At 37.1% G+C, this 24080-nt stretch overlaps 1 long non-coding RNA gene across 1 annotated transcript in view; it reads left to right on the top strand.

Annotated features, from left to right (window-relative positions):
* Positions 1–24080, top strand: part of LOC129398704 (uncharacterized) — a 313771-nt gene that overhangs the window by 136700 nt on the left and 152991 nt on the right. The window contains exon 4 of the long non-coding RNA XR_010113163.1: positions 20875–20940. This is a non-coding gene — a long non-coding RNA (uncharacterized LOC129398704). The remainder of the gene's footprint in view (positions 1–20874; positions 20941–24080) is intronic.

Here is a 24080-nt window from a genome sequence, read left to right as displayed (position 1 = left end):
AGGCTCGAGAACTACGTGAAGAATGCAGAAGCCTCAGGAGCCGATGCAATCAACTGGAAGAAAGGGTATCAGCGATGGAAGATGAAGTGAATGAAATGAAGTGAGAAGGGAAGTTTAGAGAAAAAAGAATAAAAAGAAATGAGCAAAGCCTTCAAGAAATATGGGACTATGTGAAAAGACCAAATCTAGTCTGATTGGTGTACCTGAAAGTGACGGGGAGAATGGAACCAAGTTGGAAAACACTCTGCAGGATATCATCCAGGAGAACTTCCCCAATCTAGCAAGGCAGGCCAACATTCAGATTCAGGAAATACAGAGAGCGCCACAAAGATACTCCTCGAGAAGAGCAACTCCAAGACACATAATTGTCAGATTCACCAAAGTTGAAATGAAGGAAAAAATGTTAAGGGCAGCCAGAGAGAAAGGTTGGGTTACCCACAAAGGGAAGCCCATCAGACTAACAGCGGATCTCTAGGCAGAAACTCTACAAGCCAGAAAAGAATGGGGGCCAATATTCAACATTCTTAAAGAAAAGAATTTTCAACCCAGAATTTCATATCCAGCCAAACTAAGCTTCATAAGTGAAGGAGAAATAAAATACTTTACAGACAAGCAAATGCTGAGAGATTTTGTCACCACCAGGCCTGCCCTAAAAGAGCTCCTGAAGGAAGCGCTAAACATGGAAAGGAACAACCGGTACCAGCCACTGCAAAATCATGCCAAAATGTAAAGACCATCGAGACTAGGAAGAAACTGCATGAACTAATGAGCAAAATAACCAGCTAACATCATAATGACAGGATCAAATTCACACATAACAATATTAACTTATATGTAAACGGACTAGATGCTCCAATTAAAAGACACAGACTGGCAAATTGGATAAAGAGTAAAGACCCATCAGTGTGCTGTATTCAGGAAACCCATCTCACGTGCAGAGACACACATAGGCTCAAAATAAAAGGATGGAGGAAGATCTACCAAGCAAATGGAAAACAAAAAAAGGCAGGGGTTGCAATCCTAGTCTCTGATAAAACAGACTTTAAACCAACAAAAATCAAAAGAGACAAAAAAGGCCATTACATAATGGTAAAGGGATCAATTCAACAAGAAGAGCTAACTATCCTAAATATATATGCACCCAACACAGGAGCACCCAGATTGATAAAGTAAGTCCTGAGTGACCTACGAAGAGACTTAGACTCCCACACATTAATAATGGGAAACTTTAACACCCCACTGTCAACATTAGACAGATCAGTGAGACAGAAAGTCAACAAGGATACCCAGGAATTGAACTCAGCTCTGCACCAAGCAGACCTAATAGACATCTACAGAACTCTCCACCCCAAATCAACAGAATATACATTTTTTTCAGCACCACACCACACCTATTCCAAAATTGACCACATACTTGGAAGTAAAGCTCTCCTCAGCAAATGTAAAAGAACAGAAATTATAACAAACTATCTCTCACACCACAGTGCAATCAAACTAGAACTCAGGATTAAGAATCTCACTCAAAACCACTCAACTACATGGAAACTGAACAACCTGCTCCTGAATGACTACTGGGTACATAACAAAATGAAGGCAGAAATAAAGATGTTCTTTGAAACCAATGAGAACAAAGACACAACATACCAGAATCTCTGGGACACATTCAAAGCAGTGTGTAGAGGGAAATTTATAGCACTAAATGCCCACAAGAGAAAGCAGAAAAGATCCAAAATTGACACCCGAACATCACAATTAAAAGAACTAGAAAAGCAAGAGCAAACACATTCAAAAGCTAGCAGAAGGCAAGAAATAACTAAAATCAGAGCAGAACTGAAGGAAATAGAGACACAAAAAACCCTTCAAAAAATTAATGAATCCAGGAGCTGGTTTTTTGAAAGGATCAACAACATTGATAGACCGCTAGCAAGACTAATAAAGAAAAAAAGAGAGAAGAATCAGATAGACACAATAAAAAATAATAAAGGGGATATCACCACCGATCCCACAGAAATACAAACTACCATCAGAGAATACTACAAACACCTCTATGCAAATAAACTAGAAAATCTAGAAGAAATGGATAAATTCCTCGACACATACACTCTCCCAAGACTAAACCAGGAAGAAGTTGAATCTCTGAATAGACCAATAACAGGATCTGAAATTGTGGCAATAATCAATAGCTTACCAACCAGAAAGAGCCCACCCAGGACCAGATGGATTCACAACCGAATTCTACGAGAGGTACGAGGAAGAACCGGTACTATTCCTTCTGAAACTATTCCAATCAATAGAAAAAGAGGGAATCATCCCTAACTCATTTTATGAGGCCAGCATCATCCTGATACCAAAGCCGGGCAGAGACACAACAAAAAAAGAGAATTTTAGACCAATATCCTTGATGAACATTGATGCAAAAATCCTCAGTAAAATACTGGCAAACCGAATCCGGCAGCACATCAAAAAGCTTATCCACCATGATCAAGTGGGCTTCATCCCTGGGATGCAAGGCTGGTTCAATATACGCAAATCAATAAATGTAATCCAGCATATAAACAGAAGCAAAAACAAAAACCACATGATTATCTCAATAGATGCAGAAAAGGCCTTTGACAAAATTCAACAACGCTTCATGCTAAAAACTCTCAAGAAATTAGGTATTGATGGGACATATCTCAAAATAATAAGAGCTATCTATGACAAACCCACAGCCAATATCATACTGAATGGGCAAAAACTGGAAGCATTCCCTTTGAAAACTGGCACAAGACAGGGATGCCCTCTCTCACCACTCCTATTCAACATAGTGTTGGAAGTTCTGGCCAGGGCAATTAGGCAGGAGAAGGAAATAAATGGTATTCAATTAGGAAAAGAGGAAGTCAAATTGTCCCTGTTTGCAGACGACATGATTGTATATCTAGAAAACCCCATTGTCTCAGCCCAAAATCTCCTTAAGCTGATAAGCAACTTCAGCAAAGTCTCAGGATACAAAATCAATGCACAAAAATCACAAGCATTCTTATACACCAACAACAGACAAACAGAGAGCCAAATCATGAGTGAACTCCCATTCACAATTGCTTCAAAAAGAATAAAATACCTAGGAATCCAACTTACAGGGGATGTGATGGACCTCTTCAAGGAGAACTACAAACCACTGCTCAAGGAAATAAAAGAGGATACAAACAAATGGAAGAACATTCCATGCTCATGGGCTGGAAGAATCAATATCGTGAAAATGGCCATACTGCCCAAGGTAATTTACAGATTCAATGCCATCCCCATCAAGCTACCAATGACTTTCTTCACAGAATTGGAAAAAACTAATTTAAAATTCATATGGAACCAAAAAAGAGCCCGCATCTCCAAGTCAATCCTAAGCCAAAAGAACGAAGCTGGAGGCATCATGCTACCTGACTTCAAACTATACTACAAGGCTACAGTAACCAAAACAGCATGGTACTGGTACCAAAACAGAGATATAGATCAATGGAACAGAACAGAGCCCTCAGAAATAACGCCGCATATCACAACTATCTGATCTTTGACAAACCTGAGAAGAACAAGCAATGGGAAAGGATTCCCTATTTAATAAATGGTGCTGGGAAAACTGGCTAGCCATATGTAGAAAGCTGAAACTGGATCCCTTCCTTACACCTTATACAAAAATCAATTCAAGATGGATTAAAGACTTAAACGTTAGACCTAAAACCATAAAAACCCTAGAAGAAAACCTAGGCATTACCATTCAGGACATAGGCATGGGCAAGGACTTAATGTCTAAACCACCAAAAGCACTGGCAACAAAAGCCAAAATTGGCAAATGGGATCTAATTAAACTAAAGAGCTCCTGCACAGCAAAAGAAACTACCATCAGAGTGAACAGGCAACCTACAAAATGGGAGAAAATTTTCGCCACCTACTCAATTGACAAAGGGCTAATATCCAGAATCTACAATGAACTCAAACAAATTTACAAGAAAAAAACAAAGAACGCCATCAAAAAGTGGGCAAAGGACATGAACAGACACTTCTCAAAAGAAGACATTTATGCAGCCAAAAAACACATGAAAAAATGCTCACCATCACTGGCCATCAGGGAAATGCAAATCAAAACCACAATGACATACCATCTCACACCAGTTAGAATGGCAATCATTAAAAAGTCAGGAAACAACAGGTGCTGGAGAGGATGTGGAGAAATAGGAACACTTTTACACTGTTGGTGGGACTGTAAACTAGTTCAATCATTGTGGAAGTCAGTGTGGCAATTCCTCAGGGATCTAGAACTAGAAATACCATTTGACCCAGCCATCCCATTACTGGGTATATACCCAAAGGACTATAAATCATGCTGCTATAAAGACACATGCACACGTATGTTTATTGTGGCATTATTCACAATAGCAAAGACTTGGAACCAAGCCAAATGTCCAACAATGATAGACTGGATTAAGAAAATATGGCACATATACACCATAGAATACTATGCAGCCATAAAAAATGATGAGTTCACATCCTTTGTAGGGACATGGATGAAATTGGAAATCATCATTCTCAGTAAACTATCGCAAGAACAAAAAACCAAACACTGCATATTCTCACTCATAGGTGGGAATTGAACAATGAGAACACATGGACACAGGAAGGGGAACATCACACTCTGGGGACTGTTGTGGGGTGGTGGGAGGGGGGAGGGATAGCATTGGGAGATATACCTAATCCTAGATGACGAGTTAGTGGGTGCAGTGCACCAGCATGGCACATGTATACATATGTAACTAACCTGCACATTGTGCACATGTACCCTAAAACTTAAAGTATAATAATAATAAATTAAAAAAATAAAAAAAAGAAAGAAACAATGTAATGCAGATTAGCACCAGATGGGCCCTCCAAAGTTAGAAAAATGAAGGGTGTTAGAAGGTACATTGAAAAGGGAAATGAAAAAAGGAGAGAGGCACAAATGAAAGCAAACTGACTCCAAGTTTCTGTGAATAGCTCATCCCAAATCCAGTAGCATATTTCTCTTTTAATACTTGAATCAGCCAATTTTGGTTTGAAATTCTGGCTCTTTTCTTTCATCACTGTTTGATCCCAGGTAAGTTACCTAATTAATCTCCCTAAGCCTTATTTTCCTCATCCAGTAAATGAGAATAATAACACCTATAGTGCATAATCATTGTAAGGATTAATTATATTGAGTGCTCAATTCCTAATTTTCCATAGCTATTAAGCAAATGGTATCTGTTGTTATAACTATCACTATGAACCTTTTTATGGTGCTTTGCAGTGTATAGACAGTATTCCTATCAGAGATTATCTGATTCAATTATTGCAAAAAACATTTACAGATAAGAAATGGAGGGTCAGTAAGATAAGCAAAATTAGTAAATTTTCAAGTCACATGTTGATAAACATTTGGTTTTGGGAACCAAAACCCAAGTCTATTGATTTTTAACTAGCATTTTCTTCACTATACCATGATAAGTTAAGAGTGAAGCAATAGTGCCATCTTCCTGCAACAAAAAAGTATAATTATTCTTAAGTGTCTAAAGTAGATGAATAAATAGAAGTTGCATAGTTTATATAATGGTAATATTAATTAATGGAAAATGTGTACTCCAAATCAAAGAAAAGAAACCATTAAATGGAATTGTAAGAAACAGTATTTCTTAGAAACAAAATGACTATCAACTTTTCCTCATAGAAGACATTATTCTCAAACATATGTCTGAAGGCTAAACCATTGTTCCTTTGTCTTTTTTAAGAGCTACAACAAAATAGATTTTATAAACATGATTATCAGATGTTCTAGCACTATTTGGCATGACTTCATGCTTGTTATAGAATTAATTGTTCTTTCTAGTTGGCTTGGTGGGCACTTGTTTATACTCAGATGAATTAATTAATTATGCAAATGATCAATTATACAACTATTTTAATATATAAACTATGTGCTAGTCTGTGCCTGTATGAAATGACTTGTGTCTATGTGATGTTTAATCTATTGAAATATGTGAATAAAAACATATATAAATAAATCATATAAATATTAATTGAGTTCTACTGTATGCCTTATACTGTGCTTGGCTGCAGATTAACAACAACAACATGTAGTTGCCCTCAAAGAGATTGCAATTTGCTGGAAGAAAAAAATGAATAGACAAAAAATATCATGTAATGTACACCAATGAAGTTTAATAAAGTCTAGTTTGTGATATAGGTCACAAAAATAACAAAAACACGTATTTCAGGGTTCTGTTTCTTTTTCTGAAAATAGCTGAGGGGAGACAGTGAGGATTAGGCATCTTCAGAACAGCTCTCTAGCTCTGTGGATCAACCACTGTGCTGAGTCATGGGCCTCTGGGTACTCCCTTGCCTGTGGTCTTGTTCCTTGGAGTTGGTTTCCTGTAGAGTCAGCAGAAATGACTTCTAATCCAATCCAAGGCCACCTTGCTCTTAGTCAAGGGGCTTTTGAAAGAGTTGTGTCAAAGTATGTGCCATGGGCCTTGTAGGGTAAACTGATAAATATATATATCGTTTTTTTAAACCAAGTTTTTCCTCTTAATTAGGTGGCTTTTCTACAATATAAAGATGGAAATGGGATGATGTTCATTGCAAATTAGGGTAATGTTCAGAGGCTATAAAAATGTGATCGGATACTTGGACAAAGGCAGTCCCTTTTGTGTGACTTTTTGTCTCTGATCATTTGCTATTTTAAGCCATCATAATCATCGGATTCCTATATTACACTTATTTATGGTTTATAAAGTATTTTCATGCATTACTTTTTCTAATATGACACTGTGAAATAGAATGAATATTCTATTCTCCTTTGTCAAATGGGGAAACTGAGACATCACAAATTTATTTAATTTAATATCACATAGCGTATAAAGGCTGATCTGAGCATAAAACTCTATTATTCAGGCTCCAAAATTATTGCTTTTTTGACTCCAAAACTCCAGTTTTATGCTGTGCCATCCCAAGTATTTGGTGCCTTTTCCTCTGCTCTTTTTTTTCTCCTTCTACTCTCCTCTTCTTCTCTCTATTTCTTTTATTTCTGTCTCTTCTTTTTTTCTCACTACATTCTCCATGCCCCATTCTTTGTCTTTCATTTCCTTTCAAGCCTATGAGGGGCAGGAGTCTGGCAGCCAAAGCAACAAAGAACCACTTCCACGGAAAAAGAGTAAGGAGAAGTAACATGGGCTTTTATATATTAACAGTTCTTGCAAACAATAACCAATTTCCAATGTTATTTTCTGTCTGCCCCCGCCCATTTTTGAGTGAGTCCAAAACAAGGCCAACTAGGAACATCTGTGTATAAAGCATAACAAAAATAACGTGTCACATATGTGACAATGATGATACAAGGGTGACTTTATTGCTGGTGCTTTTATAACTACAGTCTAAGAAGGATAACTGGGAAGTGGGAGATGGAACAGAAAAGTCATCTTAAGCACAGTATTTCCATTCCTCTTTTCTAGACTGAGGTAATACACCTTCTACTTCCACTACCTTTTTGTTTCTGCCTCTTTAAAACATTTGTTGAGATTTGTATTTGAAACTCTTTTTGGAAATAACTGGAGCATGCACTTACTTCAGTAACATGCAGAACATTCAGTCCCCAACTCTCCAGAGTTCCAGAATGGCCCCTTTTGGAGTTTACAACTCATCCACCCATCTGTGCATTTGTTCCCCAGAGACCGGAGCGAAGCCAACAAAGATGAAAGTCTTTGCGAGTCTGTGCTTTTGAACATTAAACCACTGGATCTGGAGTCAGGAAAATTCTGCATTCCAGATTTAAGATCTCCCTTTAGTATTTTGTAACCTTGATTAAAAAAAAAAGCCACTTAATTTCTCTGCAATTTCCTTACCTGCAAAATGAAGAGACTGGACTAGAACAGAACCCTATGATTTTAAGATATTGTAGGAATAGCTTGTGTTTCCAATGCCCTGAAATGCTGAAAAAAAATGCAGAAGGCCATTTGGGTAGATGGAAATCACTTTCCAGTTTATTTTTCACTGATTTTTACAATAACATTATAATAGAACAGATGTTTTTAAGGATTAATGAGTGATAGATATAAATTGCCATAATGATATTGCTTTACTGTTTTCATCCTGGTTCATTAACTGTCATTAGAGCTACCATGTGACTTGTATTTTGCATGTTCTGTGATGTAATCATCTAGTAGCTTTATTCCTTCCTCCACCAAAGGGTCCCCAAGCCTACCATTTGAATCAATGGAGGTGTGAAATTCATTTCCAGATCATCTCTTTAGGAGATCACAAGGTCATTGGTTCTCATCAAGAATATGGATGAGGAAAACAAGATACTAGAATAGAGCAAGAAAAAGAGAAGCCAATTCCCACTGCTCCCTGAAGTTTAAATAGTTCCCCTGTGGTTTCAACCTCAGTTCTGTTCTGCTTTTAATTTAAAACCATTCTCTACCAGGCAACTGATTTTTGCTAGTCTCTTGGGTGATTTTCTAAGACAGATTTCACTGTATTCTACCCTTGTGTGTGCACTTAGCTCCCATTAGCAGTAATGGGTGTTATGCATGTATAGCTCCCATTAACAATAATGGAAATTATGCATGTGCATCCAGAGGAAAGGATGCTCCCAAATGTTGGAATTTTTTCTGAAGGAAAAGTACTCCTTATGCAGCATTTGGCTTTTGTTTTAGGCTCTTTATTGTGGTGACTATTTGTGCTGCAGAGAATGAACATGGTGTGAAAGACTGCCAGCTTCCCGGTGTGCAATCTGTACAGTATTTTTTTAAATCTTGTCTTATAATTTTTTGCATGACTAAAACAACAGTCAGGCAATAGTCAGGAAAAACTTGTTAAAGAGGTAAAATAGATCCAGATCAATTAATAAAGGGTCATGAATGGGGGCTAAATAAGTCCCTTACAGCTAGGAATTCTGGTAGGTAATGTCACCTGTTTCAAGATAACAAAGAGTAGATTTGTACAGATGGAAAAAATAATCCTTTAAAAATAACCAAGTGCTATTTATGCAGACCATAATAACATTCCTCCAGATGAATGTGTCTTAACCCGAAGAGACAATTTTTATCATAACACATTGATAAAAAATGGTAGGCCAAAGGTGATATTATAAGGGGCTGTGAATCATTGGCATATTAATTTTAGAACAAATTGTGCAAAAAAGAATCTTTAATATGAAGTCAAGAATATGATTCATCTTCATCTTTATGAGTGGTAGAATACATTTAATACTTGAAATGTTTTTGAATTGTCAAAATGAGGATCTAAGTAATTTATCTCTTCTGAGAGTGCCTTTTGCTGAATATCCAGTATTATTGTTCATTTGTAAGATAAACTTGACTGTGTCTAGTCTTGGACACCCCCTGGCAATGCTTGGTGATGAATAAAGTCAGACTCTGTGTAAGAGTTGGGTTTTGATAGTAAGAGTGAGGCATATAAAAAGCCCTGGAGTGTTTAAGAGCATAAGCTTTGGGGAGAGATCCACCTGCATTTAAATGCTGACCCTGTCACCTGGGAATTTATTTTACTTCTCTGAGCCCAAGTTACCTCATATGTAAAATGAGAATCATAATTCTCATCTTGTAGTTGTGAGGATTAAACAAGATCTAAAATTGCATTACCAGAACTATTATTAACAATTATTAATCTATTTAGGGAAATAAAATTTGACAGTACTAGATGTGAAAACATTTCTCTAGCCATATCATGTGGACCAGTATCAAATTATCTCAAATCTGTTGTGTAATTTAAATACGATCTATTTTTTATTATTTAACAATAAATGTGCCTGTCAAAACGTGTACTTCTATTTTTAGGGGAAGAATAAACATAACAATATTCTCAGGAAAAGAACCCCAAATATACAGGTTGACATCTACTTTATTTTTCATACTAACCAAACTTAAATCATTATAAACTTTAAATTTTTTAAAAACATACAGCTACACAATTTTTCTGAAAATGATGAGAACTCATGTTTTCTTTTTCTTGTTTCCTTAGCATTATGATATTTAATGTGCAAAAATTTATAAGCAAGGAACTTCTTTGCAAAGTTTATACATACATTCTTACTGTTGCTGTCTTGATAATGCAACATCATGTAAAAATATAGATTTTACCCATTAATTTCATAGATTAGCTAGTCACTTAGCATATTGCTTTGGAAGGACAGACTGTCTGTGTGATTAGGGCATACCTAATCAATCTCCCTACACCTTGATTCTTCATCTGCAAAATTAGAAGAGTAGTGTTAACTTCATCAGGTTGTTTTCAGAGTAAATACATTAACATATAACATATGTGGTGTTGACAAGTTGATTCTCCGAGGAAGGTCTTGAGAATGGAGAGAGCAGCCTTAAGAAGGAACCACAGTTGTAGGCTATGGGAAGCCAGCACTGCAGAGAGGTACTTTGCTCCTGAGGAAACACTGGGGTGGGAAACTAAGTGATGATGAGAATGCGGAGGATTCTATGAGGCGATAAAGGATACATATTTTGCTGATTGCTCAGATTTTCCTGGGAACAGTGATATGGATTGGCTTTGTGTCCCCATCAAAATCTCATCTCCAATTGTAATTCCCACATGTCAAGAGAGGGACCTGGTGGGAGGTGATTGGATCATGGAAGTGGCTTCCCCTATGCTGTTCTCATGATAGTGAGGCAGTGCTCATGAGATCTGATGGTTTAGTTCCCACTCACTGTCTCTCTTCTGCCACTTATGAAGAGGGTACTTTGCTTCCCCTTCACCTTCCGCCATGATTGTAAGTTTCCTGAGGCCTCCCCAGCCATGCGGAACTGTGAGTCAATTAAACCTCCTTTCTTTGTAAATTACCCAGTCTCAGGTAGTATCTTTATAGCAATGTGAGAAGAGAGTAATACAGACAGCATAGCCAGCTGTAATTAGTACGTGCCTTGGTTGTTTTCAGAGAGATTTGCCCTGATGCTAACAGGTGAAGCTTATTTCCAAAAGATCACCTCTGTTTTGTCCTAGGATAGATGTTGAATTACAATTTTATCATGGCCAATGACTACATTAAACAATTCCCCTTTTAATGCCTGATTTTTGGAAAGATTCATTTTTTTAAAACAGAAAATTGCATTAATGACTGGGGTCCTCATTTTTATGACATGTGTATCTGTTAATCAGGATTTGTGATTATGTCTAGAAAGAGTTTCCACAGAGTTGATATAATTTGTCTTAATTTTTTTAAAAAAGGAATTATCTAGAGTTTTCTTTTACTAAATATTTAATTTAGATTTTATTTTATTTTATTTTTGATATAAATGATCCCTTTTATTGTAAGTAATGCGCAACACTGGCCTGGCTTTGCACTGCAAGCCCTCGGTCAAGATATAGTCAAATAACTATGGCTGCAGGTTCCACAGTTCCACAATAACCATGGCTGCACGATCCACAATTCAGACACAGACATAGAGCTGGGGTGGGTGGAAGGGGCAGGAGGGTGGCAGAGTGCGGACTGTCCCCAGCCCTGGCCTCTCCATGCAGAGTTATTATTTATTTTTGAAACACTGAACATAGCTCGTGGACCCCTTAAGGATCTGTGAACTTGAACTTGTTACTATTGCTTATATATCACTACGTATAAAATCTGTGCATGCTGATTTGCTGAGGTTCCGATAGAGCCATTGGGTAACTAATAATCAGTATCCCAAAGACTCTCTATCCTCTTATTACTTCCTTTTTCTTTTATAGCACTTATTACCACCTGCACCTATATGTTTTGCTTTTGTTCCTTGTCTGTCACCGTGAGAGCAGTGACTTTGTCTATTGTTCTTACTGCTGTATCTCTGTGACCTAGATCATTGTCTGGCATACAGTAGGTCCTCAATACCTGCTTGTTGAATGAAGTAGTTGGTAATTGCTTCTTTTCAATAGCTACATTCTCCTGTATCAATGCAATGGGGGAAACAGGAGGTTTCTGTGTGGTTCTGTCTGCAAGATAGGCAGCATGGTACTGCGTACCAACTCCATCTCTTCGGCAAAAGATGTAGGTGTGAGCCCAACCTTTTCCATGAGCTATTTTGGCACGTCAGTTCATCTCTCTGAGCCTTGGATTTTGGATCTGTGTGAAGGGGATAATAATACTACTCTCACAGGTTGCAGTAAAGATGAAGCATGATAATATATATCCTACTGGTTTGTGGACTGCAGATCTTAGCTGTTACTAGCATATGGCATCACTGGAAAAAATGAGACATTTGGGACATCGTCCAAATAGTTGTGCTCTGCCTCTAAAAACTATATGAGCTTGGGGCAAATCTCTTAACTTTTCTAGGTCTCAATTTCTTCACCTGCAAGAGAGTTGTTATTAATGATCCCAAATATGCATCCAGCTATGAAAATCCATGTCACTAAAGACTACATTTTTCTTTTCACATTCCTTCCTGTGGTTAGGGATTATATAGTTGTTCCTACAATTTCTATGAAAATGCCATAAAAGAGATTTAACATCAGGTGTTTGCTTCATTTTCTTATCACCATTAGGCATTGTCCTACTTAGTGTGACAAATTCACTGCCTAACAGTGCTCATGTTTTCAGTATCTTTTACTACAGCCGCCCCAAGTAGGTACAAGGAGCACCTTTCCCCGCATAATTACTACTGTTGACGTGAGACAGCACATTTGACAGAGGCGGCTTGCTGTGTTGGCAGGAAGGGTGCCGAGTTATCCTGGAATCTGGCCTTTCACATTCACATTATTCTGCCTTTGGAAGAAGGTGCCCTCCACCCCTCACTAAATGTGAGAAAGAAAACTGCTTTGCCTGTACAGGACACTCTATTTACAGAGACTTTCTGAGGGGATTATGACAGCCATGGGCTGGATTTATGGGTGAGCTGTGCTTACCAGGTCACATCTTACATCGCAGGCTGATGAAACTCACTGTTCATGTTAACCGTCTGTGCTCTCTACACGGAGTGGAGCCCGTGCCTTCCCCTAGGAATCAGGAACGGAGGGCTGGGGAAGCTTCTGCTTTGCATTGAGGAGCTTGATAGCATGCAGCGGGATGCTGTTCTTAGGAAAGGAAACTTCCTTTAGGGCAACTTTTTTCCCCCCACATAGCAGATGTAGAATTCCTCTGTACCTGTTTAAAATCCTTGTTGGGGTTGTTAAACAGCAGTTATACATGAAGCTATTGGGAACTAGGAGTGAATGTGGGCAGAACAATGCCTGGGTGGGCAGCTACACATTGGATTTTGGTGTGATAGGCGGAGTGACAGAGACTGCAAAGATCAACTGGTCTTCAAGTACCTTATATTTCAATTTAATAAAATGTTTTAAGGCTTGCCATAATCTCATTCCAATTTGTAGGTCTACTCTTTCCCACTTTTCCCCAGAATATGTACTTAATTCCAATCAGGCAAATCTTACAGTCTTTAATAAGTCACATTCAAGTTCACCTGGTGTTACTTTGCTCATGTTATGCCTTTGGTCTAGAGAAATTCATCAAATTCTACTACTTCTTTTAAGTTACAGATCAAATGCTGCCTGTATCATTTGACCACAAAAAGCTATATAAATGTTTCCTTTCTCTGAACTATTACTATATTTTATGCTTACTTGTCAGATTTAACTCCCTCATAAATTATATAGCCCTTGATGTCAGAACAAAGGTATATACTTTTTCCAGTTTCTCATGATCCTATGTGAATTTTGGAAATCTAGTCAGTTCACACAATTTTCTTGTTTTTTGTTTGCAAAATTCTAAATGATTTTTAACAATTTTTTCTCCCGTATTAAAATGACAGTAGTTTTGATCTACAATACTGTGTCTTTTATTTTGAATTCTTCTTTTTCAATTTGTAAAGAGCCATGCACAGAGTCTAGCACAGGCTCTGGCATATACAAGTGCTCAAGAAATGTTAGCTTTACCAACTCCACTTTCACTGGCTTTGTTTCTTGTGGCAGGTTGCTATGTCAACATAGAACATGTTTTATGCTTACTTCTTCCAAAACAGTTGCCCCCACATCCTTCTCCAAGGTCTTCAGAAAGAAGGGCAACCATAATTCATTTTCTTTCAGTCACTGTCTTCTTTCTTTCCCCCCTCACGATAATTCTTTCTGCTAGTCAGTATTATTTCCGGCATCTTCTAAATTTATTTTTCCCTTTAACCAATGTGCCAGCTTCTTTCCCCTGGAAATCTTCCATAATTAATGGACTGTTTATGCATAACCATAATATTATAAATGCCTTAAGAAAAACTATTATCAGTGATCATATAGTTGGGCATTTTTTGTGCATTTCTTTCCAAAATGGTGGCAAGATCTTTCAGTTATTGGGTTTCGTATATATAGAATGCATTCAAAGTCATTTGCTTAGATTTTCCTAATGCTTCCTAATCATTCTTAATTAATTTCAGATATAAATAGAATGTGACATTTTTCTGTTTAAAAAAATTTTATTTAGCACAAAAGTACGGCATGCAACAGCTGTTTGAAAAGAACCCAAAATGAAGAATTATAGCATCATGAACTGAAAGATTAATTATGTTTCTTATTAATTTGTTTTTGTTTTTGAAACTAGTTTGAATTTCTTCTAAAACTTGATATTTTTGGGAGAAGGACACAAGCTCTCTTAAAAAGTATTGTATTGTGGAATTAGATCCATTTGAGTTTCTGGCTCTGCCATTCCCTAATCAGATGACTTTAGACAATTTATTTAACTTCCCCGGGCCTCGCTTTTCTTGTATGTAGAATGGGTATAGAAGAGTTGCACCTACCTTTAAGATTTTTGAGTTTATTAAATTAAATAGTGTTTGTAGGAGACAACACAATGCTTGCCATATAGTAGACACTTGTTACAACTCTGGAGTGATTGTTTCAAACTTTTCTTATTTTATGGTATACCAATAATTTCCCAGGCACCTAACTTAGTCTGACATTATTTGTAGCTTTGTATTCACTGGAGCCCTGCCAGCTGTAGCCCTTAGGAAGTTGCAGAACTGAGGCTCCATTAATTGAATTGTTTGGCAATGACTTAAGGGCTCCCCATGAAAACTAGACAGAAATGTGAGGAGGTTTAGCCATAAACAAAATATATAAAGGAGAAAATTAATTCATGGTGTCTATTGCCTTAGCATTTACTTTTTCTATCTCATTGTTTACAACTGTCATGTGCCTGGGTATGTGTGACAGCAGCTGTAATGGGATATGGTATTAATTCAGTTCACAGACATAAGTTTCAAGCATAATATGGTTACAGGTGGCCATGGTGATAAATAACAAGGGGCAGTTCAAGCAAAGAGTCAGAGAGCTCTAACATGGAGTACTTTTTACTCCATTTTATTTATTCATTCATTTATTCATTTTTATTCATCAAATATTTATTAAGGAACTTCTGTGTTTTAGGCACCGGTCTAGGTGCCTGGGATATTTAAGCAAACAGAGGCAGAATTTCCTGTGGCAGAAGCTTAAAGTCTAGAAGAACAGAACAAAACAGAGTAAATATATAATGAAGTAGAACAGATACACAATCAAATAGAGCAAAAATACAATAAATAGGACAGATACACAATATAATGATAGGAGAAGTATAGAAAGATAGAAGAGTATAGAGAGGAACCTACCTGATATATAAATGATGGAAGGTCTCCTTAAAGGAGTGCTATTTAAGCTGAATAGGCAATAGCAAGAGTGAAATGTATCTTGTTTCATGGAGAGGAAAATATGTGTGAAAAACCACAGGGGCTTGCGTGAGCATGCTGAGAATGAGGGCCTGCAAGGCAAGCTAACATTTTGTCACCCCTTAAAAAGGATATTTAAACAACTATTTATTCAATATTTATTTCTTGGGGCCAGGGAGAAATTGATTTTTCTATTAAGAAAAATTATATGCAAAACACATTCACCTAGTAATTCACTTCAGCTGGGTCAAAGCAGAGTTTATTTTGTGGAATTATTTAGCAAAATGTTCCCCATTTTCTTCTCTTTCTTCAGTTTACGTGTGTTTTGAGCCAGAGAACTTCTTGGGAGGTGTACTAAAAAAGCAAAATTTAGATAATAAAATAAATGACTCATCCCTGATAAACAACACTATGCCACATATTATTTGGGTTTAGAAATTTAGCTTGCTGCCAACTTTCAGCTGTTACTCTAAATATATTTTGCAGAACTACTTAAGAAATCAATTTGTGTAGGGGATGGGAGAATATTTTTATTTACATTTGATAATGCTGACTCCCTTTCCAGGAGCAACATCAGTGTACATTTTGCATTAAACAAGGAGTTGGGCCGGGCGCAGTGGCTTGTCCCTGTAATCCCAGCACTTTGGGAGGCCGAGATGGGCAGATCATGAGGTCAGGAATTCAAGACCAGCCCGGCCAACATGATGAAACCACGTCTCTACTAAAAATACAAAAATTAGCTGAGCGTGGTGGCAGGCGCCTGTAATCCCAGCTACTGCAGAGGCTGATGCAAGAGAATCGCTTGAACCCAGGAGACAGAGGTTGCAGTGAGCTAAGATCGTGCTATTGCACTCTAGCCTGGGCGACAGGCAAGATTCAGTCTCAAAAACAAACAAACAACAACAACAACAACCGAGGAGTTGGAGAGCCAAGTTAGTGAGCCTGATATTTCTAATGTGCTCTAATAAGGTGAGCACCCCAGCTGGTGCAACACCTAATCAGGTCCTTAAATAAATGACTGGAGCATAAAGTACGAAGGAAGAGTATGTGAGACAAGACTGAAAAGGTGAATGGGGGCCAGGCACAATGACTCATACCTGTAGTCTCAGCTACCCCAGAAGGCTGATGTGAGAGGATCACGAGAGCCCAGGAGTTCCAGGCTGCAGTGAGCCATGATCACGCCACTGCATTACAGCCTGGGTGACAGAATGAGACTCTTGTCTGAAAAAAAAAAAAAAAAAAAGTAAATGGGTTTAATTATGAGGGGCCTTGTATGATATATGAGGAGTTTTCAGTTTGTCTATTAAAAAATGTGAGACCATGGAAGAGTTTTAAGCAAGAGAATGACAAGGCAAAATTTTTGGTCTAGAAAGATCTTTCTTGCCTCAGTGTGGACCAAAGCCTGGGAGAAAGACTTCAAAAAGGAAAACGCATTAATAGAATGTTGAAATGATTGAGGTGAGAAATGATAGTAGCTTGAATGATAGCGGCTTGAATTCCATCAGTAAGGATGCAAAAAAGTAGAGTTTAGGGAGTGTGTCAACACTCCCTAATACCAGAAATATTAGGATAGGCATTATCAGGTGAACCTATTGTCAGGTAACGAAGCTCCATCCCCTAGACTGGAGTTCAAGGGCAGGACTACTCCAGTCCACGGTCACAAGGCATGAATGGTAACGGTGAGATAAGCTTTAATATCCAATATGTGAGGAATTATAGACCTCCAGGTAATTACAGTGGGGATCCTGGTGATGGAACTGACATGCCAGGTAGAGACCTTTTTAAGTAAAAGAGTATGAGAACAGGAGTTTGCGGGTGGGGGTGATAGTGAATGCTACAATTCAGTGAGGATGTGGATCTGTGAGGGAACTGTCTGAGGGTTTTCATGACACACTCTTGTATCAACAGCTAGTTGGAAAGAATTTAAGAGACTAGAATGCTAATAGCTGATAATGGCATAATGTTTTACATATTCAGTTTTTGCCTTCCTCTGCACAGCAGTCAGAATTGTTAAATAGAAACCTGATCATGTATTCCTCTGCTTAAGACATTTGGGGGTTAGGGGTTGGATCAAGACCAAAACCTTCCTTATGGTTTACACAGCCCTGAGTATTCTAGCTCCTGGGTCACCTTTTGACCTCATCTTAAGGCATTCTCCTCTATCCCTAGGTTTCAGCCATCTGAGTCTTCGTCATTGTTTTAGTTTGTTTTGTTTTAAAAATGTTAAACAATATTATTCTTATTCCAAGATCTCCAGACATTCTGTTTTCTCTGCTTTAAAACTCTCTTCTCTTCCTTTCCATGTACTTTTAGATTTTAGCTTTAATGTTGCTTTCTCAGGAAAGTTCCCCTTGTTATATATTCTCATGCTAACCTTCACTTCTTTTTCATGACACTTATAATTATAATTAATCATTTCAGGAATAAGTACTCACATGTCTGTCTCCACAAATAAACTATAAACTTCAAGAGACGGAGAACTATGTATGCTTATTTGTTGTGCTATATCTTGTGGCTAGCACAGTGCCTGACATATATATATATACACACACACACATATATGATTAATAAATGTTTGTTAAATGAGTAGTTGAATCCATGGATTATTTTTATGTACGCTGTAGGTATGCCTTAATCCAAAGCATCAGTTTTCTAGTGGTAGCATTAAAGTCACCTAATAACAGAGAAACAAGCATCTTTGAATGGAAATGAGCCTTTCTAGTATCCTTTAAGTTATATTAATTAGGCAGTTACCTACTTTATTTAAGCAGAATGTTATCTTTGTTGAGCAAAAAGCTAGTAGATAGAAAGAACAGAAATATACCTAAGCTAGTATGCTGAGGGAGGTAATCAGAGGGTAGGAGAGCTTGACCACTTAGTTTGAAGGAATGAGATTCATAAATACAGATTTTCCTAAGCAGAAGGAAGATATTTGAAAGACAGTTTTTTAAAATATTAATTGAAATTGTGAGTTGTTAATTTTTCTTCTTGAATTTTCCACCTCCTCTGTCCTTCATTCGAGCACATAACAAGTTCCCTACTTCCTTACCAGATGAAAGGTTTTTGGCAGGATTTTCTGGCTTCTGTTTGCCCACTGAGGATAATAGAATTTGAAGAGAGAGGAAATTGGTATCCCTGTGTGAAACCAAGAAAGACAGAAGGTTTCAAAAGAGAAAAAGAGCTTTCTCCAGGTTGGGGGTAAGGGACAGGTCTGCCTGTCCTTGAACAGAAGGGACTTTTACTTCTTCTCTGGAAGCACTCAAAAGTGTGGCAGGACATCAGGGAGCATATTCACATAGTTAACTAGGTAGGTTAGATGCCAAGCTTAGGTTCTCAGGCTTGTTCAAGATCCTCTTGAAGTACAAAGCATGGCATGGAAATGGCACACCAGTGAATCTGATGATATCACATGGCTGCAGCAAAATTCAGCTTTTACCAGTGTGGACAGATACCTCTAGTGATTAATGTCCTAATGCTTAGATATGGCGTAAAACCCAGAACCTCAGCACAAACCTGAAGGTGGGAAAAAGCCTAGAAATAACTTGAGGTTGAATTTCTCACTAAGTTGATAGGAATAGCTACTCAGAATTGAAATTAAATGATTTACAGACAATAATGAAATGTAATTTTGCTTCAGATTTATACCTGCTACATTAAGCAAGTGAACAATAACAAAAAAGTTATATTAGTCTTCGCTTTCTAAGAGTATAGCTTATTTTTACTTAACAATTTTTAGAATTTTAAGTTAAACTTGCAAAATATTTTCAGGAACTTAGCACTGAACTGTCTGCACTGAATCAACTGATCTCATCAATAATAGACAGCTCTTAACAGTACCTTAATGATAAGAGTAATAAAACCAAATTCATGGCCAAGTGCAGTAGTGTGTGCTTGTAGCCCCAGGTAGTTGGGAGGCTGAGGCAGGAGGATCACTTGACACTAAAAGTTCAAGTGCAACCTGGACAACACATTGAGACTCCCCCTCTTACACACACACACACACAGACACACACACACACACGGGCACACACACATCCTAATTCTAATTCACCATGCTGAACATGTCTATGGGGGCTACCCTTTTTATCTGGAAGAAAAAAAATTACACTGAGCACGAGTCTTCCAACAAAGAATGGATCTATTATCAGCTAAGAGTGACTATCTCAGTGAAACACAAAGGTATTACCTTAAGGCAGTCAGATCTATGTTCTCTGCTATAGGAATGTGCAAATGCGATAAGCCTACTGTTAGGAGGAAGCTCATGAAAGGCTGGCAATATCAACTTATCTTTCCTTGGTGGAGAACTGATGGCAAACAAGTTAAATCTGGAAATCAGTATGTTGATTACTTATTTATTTGGCTTGATATTGAAATAAGCTTTTTCTATGTAATCATTCTTACTTGTGAATTCTTTTACTCTACTTTTTAAATTCTATTTTTTCAACAAATATTTATCGAGGCTCATTATATAAGCTAGACATTTAGTTAGGTGCTGTGGGAGACATAGAAATATATGAGCTACAGATTAAATACTCAAAGCATTTTTAACATCTAGAAAAATGATAACCCATGTACAAAAATGACTGTAACGCAAGGCAAGTAGTAAGTTTGTAAAAGACAGGAGAGAATGATATTGCTTCCTTTCCTTTTCCTTTCCTTTTCTCTCATCCTGTCTCCCTTTCCTTTCTCTTCTTTCCTCTTCTTTTCTATTTCATTTTCTTTCCATCAGCACTGGTAAAGACGATGTATGAAACTGTCCTGAAAAAGTAGAAAATGCCAGGTTGGCAATTTCAGCCTCAGCTACCAACACTGGGTGTGCACACTGACAGTAGAATTTAGGGAGTGGCAAAGAGAGTGGGTTCTGTCAATTTATATGGAATAATGTTTCCCAAGGCAACCAGATGTGATTTTTTTTTGGCAAGTAAAAAGCCACACAGAAAGGCTGAGATGAGTTAAAATGAAGAAAGCAGGACCATTGGTACGTTGAAGTCAGCTCACATTATCAGAGATGCTTGTTGATTAATTAGGAATTTTGAAGCCAGTTGTAAAACTGTTGGTAGCTTGCAGTCAGCCTAATGGGAGTATGTACACCAAAGAAATAGGTAACTACAATAAATTATGATTGTTTTAAGAACAGAAAGCTGTTTTACCAGTTCAACAATGGAAATAACAACACCAAGAGTTTTTTACCTTCTGATTTTCTTTTTATAAACAGGAAGCTCTTCCACGAGTTCACGAATGGAAATAACATCAAGAGTTTTTCATCTTCTTAGTGTGCAAGGTATGGATATTCTGTGTGTGAACTTCAAGAGTATCTAAGGGAGGCAATAACGTGGTTGATAATATACCAGAGACTACAAACTGTCTGTGCATCCCAGAGGAACAGGAAGCTTGTGCAGGTGAAAAGACTGGAGGAGGAAGTATGTTGATGATACCCAGGAAGCCCACCTTCCACTTCTTTGGTCATCAGAAGTAAGAAAAAGGACAATTAAATAAGTGGTTAATAGTCGTTTAGAGAAAGAGAATTTTCACTTTATATGCCAGTCATTGATAATATTTGCCATAGTGGTTGCTGTTAAGTAAGTTTCTTCCTGCAGGCCTGTGAGAAGGCATAGTACATGAAAGTAGCAGTGCTTTCAACCTGATTATTATTATACAGTATGGACTTTTATTATATAACAAGCAATACTTACATTTTGTTATTTACTTATTTATTACTATACACTTACACATATGCAGACACAGTAATAAACATCTAAGTGGTACAAATAGGTACAAAACCAAAAATAAAAGTCTGCCTTCTAACTTCTAAGATGTTTCAGTCTCATCCTGGGTTCTACTGCCTTTAATATGCAATCAGCCACACTTCCCAAGGGGCTTTAGTCCCTTTTGTTAAAAAATAGTAATAAAGATCAAATCTAGGGGATAGAAGTAGAGATTTTAGTATTTTATATGAGAATTGGGGATGCAGCATGCTAATGAAGCCACCTGAGTTACAGGGCAGACTATTACTTTTCTTTTTAAATAACAGGTAACAATTCTATATTGTTATTTTCAATTTAACCAAGTTTTTATTTTAGCACTGAGAGTTTTTAATCTAATTTCTCCTTCCTCTGGTAGATTTGAGGTTATTTATTGTCACACCAAATAGCATTTTGTCTCCTATATTTAGAAGTCTTTTTTTTTTTTTTTTTGAGATGGACTTTTGCTCTTGTTGCCCAGGCTGGAGTACAATGGCACGATTTCGGCTCACCACAACCTCCGCCTCCTGGGTTCAAGTGATTCTCTTGCCTCAGCCTCCTGAGTAGCTTGGATTACAGGCATGTGCCACCATGCCTGGCTAATTTTGTATTTTTAGTAGAGACGGGGTTTCTCCATGTTGGTCAGGCTGGTCTCGGACTCCCGACCTCAGGTGATCCACCTGCCTCGGCCTCCCAAAGTGCTAGGATAGAAGTCTTTTCTTACTCTATTTTTGTCCCTTGCCTCAAGTACCCTAGAAGTGACTACCTACACAACTCCCCTTATCAGCATTTTAGAGGAAAAACTATCTGAAAAGTAAAATAAATTCTATCTTTTCTCACAGAATTATAAAGAATATACAGGCAAAAGACACCTAATATTTCATATGGAATGATAAACAATTTGAAGGAAAAAAGGACAAATCTTTGAGATTTAGCCTAAAACTATTTTTTAACTTTGAATTTCCATGGACATTTGTCAACATTTATCTTTTATTTCCAGTAACATTGGTATTAAATTACAGTGAATATATACAAATATTTATTAGCTCAATATTATTTTATTAGTCCAATTTTTCAATTACAGTCAGATAAAACTCTAAATAAAGGTCAAAAATCATCAGAATATTTTGTAACCCCCAAATTCAGGTAGAAAAAATATCTGTATATTATATTGTCCCATTCCACAAGACTCAACTCACAGTAGATTATAAGCACATTGGAATATAACATATTTCATATTAAATATTATATTTAATCTACATTTAAATATTCTGAAACCTCCCTACTAATAATTATAGAATTTTTCTGTTTATTCCTAATGCTTTTCATGTTCACATAAGCCAAAATCAGAAAATTCATCAAGTTTTACCAATAGAAATTTTCACCTTTTATGCGAACACATGTATTTGCCTAGATCAAGGCATCATATGCCTACACTTCCAAAGTTAATTTGTATTACCTGCATGATCCCCCTAAAATAAAACCCCAATTATTTTATTCTTATAATTTGGTAAATTGAGCCTCAAAAGCTCCATTCATTTAGAATATGCATTTTCCAAAATCTTGACAGGCCAACCAGGCAAGATTTGTTGAAATCTTGACAGGCTGATTTTGACAATAATAAAAAATTTGTTCTTAAAATTCTGTATTGAATTTTAAGCACCTCTCTGTCACAGGGATAATAACTTAAATGCTTCAGATTATCTGTTAGAGACCCTATAAAACAATAATCTCTTTTTTTATGTGTCCAATTAACATCAGAATCCATTTAGGGAACATGCTTCTCTTTGAGGGTCTTGTGAGGCCCTACACCCAGTTTATTCAAATGTCACTGCTACAAAGGCACTGGCCTTACCTTCAGTCTTCTGGGGCAAGGCCTGGCTGCAGACTCAGGACAGCCTGCTTTATTCTGTTGTACCAGTTCTCCCTGTTGCCCTGCTTGTTCCTTTCCCACATTTCTGATGCTAGATTTCCTAATATTGTACTAACTTTGATCCAGCTTTTTAACTCCTTTTTATGTTTTCACTCTGCTCAATATTATCCATTTAACAACACCTCCTATTCCGTCTATGTAGAAAACTGTTTATACAGAGAGTATCTGAAAAGTTGATATCTGTAAGTTTATTTCCAGAATGACACATGGTTCCTAATGATATGGAATTGTAATGTTGTCAACATAATTCATCCAAAGAGGATATATAATTTATTATCCCAGGCATAATTTTGTTTAGAGGAGATGACTCTTGGATTGGGCCCACCTGAGTTTAGGAAAAGACTGGCACTGCACTTGTTTTCTCTATATCTATTAATCTTGGAGAATTAAGTTTCCTTTATCTTTTTATTCGTTTTTATAGGTAATTTAGATGTCAATGCGAGGCTGCTATTTCTTAATAAGAAAGGAAAGGATGTTTATCCCTTCAATAGAAAGTGAAAGAATGTTTATGGCAGAGGTTGGGCAAACTATAACCAGTGGCCCAAATTCTGCCTTCAGCCTGTTTTTGTGTGGCCTGTGAGCTAAGGATTTTCTTAAAATATATTTTAAAGAGTTGTAAACACACACACACACATAAAACAGGGACTGTATTTGACCTGTGAAGTGCAGAATATTTAAAGAAAATGTTTGCAGACCTCTGTCTTAATATAACTATCATAAAACGATCATTTAAAACATTTTTTATAT

The sequence above is a fragment of the Pan paniscus genome, chromosome 1, assembly GCF_029289425.2.
Source record: "Pan paniscus chromosome 1, NHGRI_mPanPan1-v2.0_pri, whole genome shotgun sequence".
Classification (NCBI taxonomy): domain Eukaryota; kingdom Metazoa; phylum Chordata; class Mammalia; order Primates; family Hominidae; genus Pan; species Pan paniscus.
This window is presented reverse-complemented; position numbering and strand designations above follow the sequence as displayed.